Source organism: Symphalangus syndactylus, chromosome 17, assembly GCF_028878055.3.
Source record: "Symphalangus syndactylus isolate Jambi chromosome 17, NHGRI_mSymSyn1-v2.1_pri, whole genome shotgun sequence".
NCBI classification, from domain to species: Eukaryota; Metazoa; Chordata; class Mammalia; order Primates; family Hylobatidae; genus Symphalangus; species Symphalangus syndactylus.
This window is the reverse complement of record NC_072439.2, coordinates 84,384,242-84,385,933: the sequence shown is the minus strand read 5'-3', so window position 1 is coordinate 84,385,933 and position 1,692 is coordinate 84,384,242. Positions and strand designations below refer to the sequence as shown.

Sequence of the window (1,692 nt, the reverse complement as noted above, 5' to 3'; positions counted from 1 at the left end):
TGGGCTTGGTCGACTCCTGCAATAGTCTTAGGGAGCCTTGTACAATGCTAGGGTTACTCATTTAGCAGCATTAAACCTTAGGAAAGAAGATGCAACAAAGCAAGATTCCTTCCTCCATGGAATGTGCTGATTTCAGACGAGGTGGCAGCCAATGTGGAAAACGCTGGAATTTTTCCTTGGAACTGGATTGTGATGAGAGGTGCTTGCCATGAACATAGCTACTGTCTTTTCTTTGACCCTTCCTTTCCAGTTTTTGAAGATAAAGCAGGAAATAATCTTCTCTGAAGATGCTCGATAAAAATTCCCAAAAAAACAAAAACGCATGCTTCTACTACACATGCTTCCACTTCATTGATAAAAATTTACTGCAGTTTGGCACCTGGGTCTAGTTCAGCAGGGGGATGAGCTGATTGATGCGTTCACCCCAATAGCCAGATGTGCCCATCTCCTTGAGGATGCCCACTCTATTTTTGGTAGCATGGTGGGCCACTGAGAGGTAGAAAGGGTGCAAGGACCATGAGATCTCCTGGAAATGCTTCCCTGGGAAGGCAATTTCATGAATGAGGTCTTCCAAGCAAATGACACCAAACTTCCCCAGATGCTCCTCAATCACTGTGTTGTCTGCCAGAAGGATGGTCTTATTCTTGACCTTGGCTTGTCCACATTTCAAAATGAGTTCCCAGACAGACTTCAGATTTGGAAATCCCCAGGTCACACAAGGTTCCATTATATGCAGCATTTTTAGGTTCTGAGGGGTGACTTTTACAGAGACACCACTAAAAATTTTCTTTAGGCAAAGTCTTGCAGTGGTTCTCTGCACCAGTAAACTCATGCCATCAATCCTTTCGATGTGTACAACAAAGGCCAAGGAATGTTTATCTGGCAATTCCAAGTCATGAGGTTTCACTTCTGGTCGTCTGAGACTCACCTTGTCACGTTTCTGCCACGAGGAATCATGTAGGAATAATCGCAGTCGCTTAAACCTGGCCCTTTTCCTTTCCTCTGCTCCTTCTTTGCCAAAAGTGCCTGCTTTGCCTGGGTGGCTTTGAGGGCTTGATAAGCCTTCCTTTTTCAGGAGATTTTCTGGAACCAAAGGGATTTTTCTTTGCTCTTGCTCCGCCATCTTTCTAGTGTTGCAGCTACTCTAGATTTTTTCATAATACAAAGTTAAGAAAAATATATTTAGAAAAACTTAATCATTCTCGATGAGAAAAACCAAGATCCAAACATCACAGAGCTAACAAAATGGAGACTGGGACTAGAAGGCAAGTCCTCTGTCTCCCATTGACATGCTGTTTCTGGTAAACCATGTATCCGTTCAGCTTGTTGGGCTCTCCCTATAGACTTTATTTTTGTCATCATCATCCTGGTAATAATAACTTAAACATGCAAAGGCCATTAACAATTCTAGTCTACTTCCAACCTAACTTAGTTTACCATCCCCTGTGATTTTAATAAGCATAAAAATTTCCCTACTCCAGGTAACTATCAAAAGAGAAAACGATGTTGATGTATCTCTTTGTTCTAGCATTCTTTGGAACAAAAATAAAGATTTAGGGAAAAAAACCCAGACAAACATATGTGCAAGGAATTTCAAATAAGGAATAGTCACTAAACATATTTAAACTTTTAAACAAGAAATTGCACACTACAACAGAATCTAAATAATGTCCCAGAAGTAATTACTAATTT

At 40.8% G+C, this 1,692-nt stretch overlaps 1 pseudogene; it reads right to left on the bottom strand.

The window, feature by feature from the left end:
* Positions 1–352: 352 nt before the first annotated feature.
* LOC134733325 (large ribosomal subunit protein uL30-like 1) lies at positions 353–1,144 on the bottom strand (annotated as a pseudogene).
* Between the last annotated feature and the right edge of the window lie 548 nt (positions 1,145–1,692).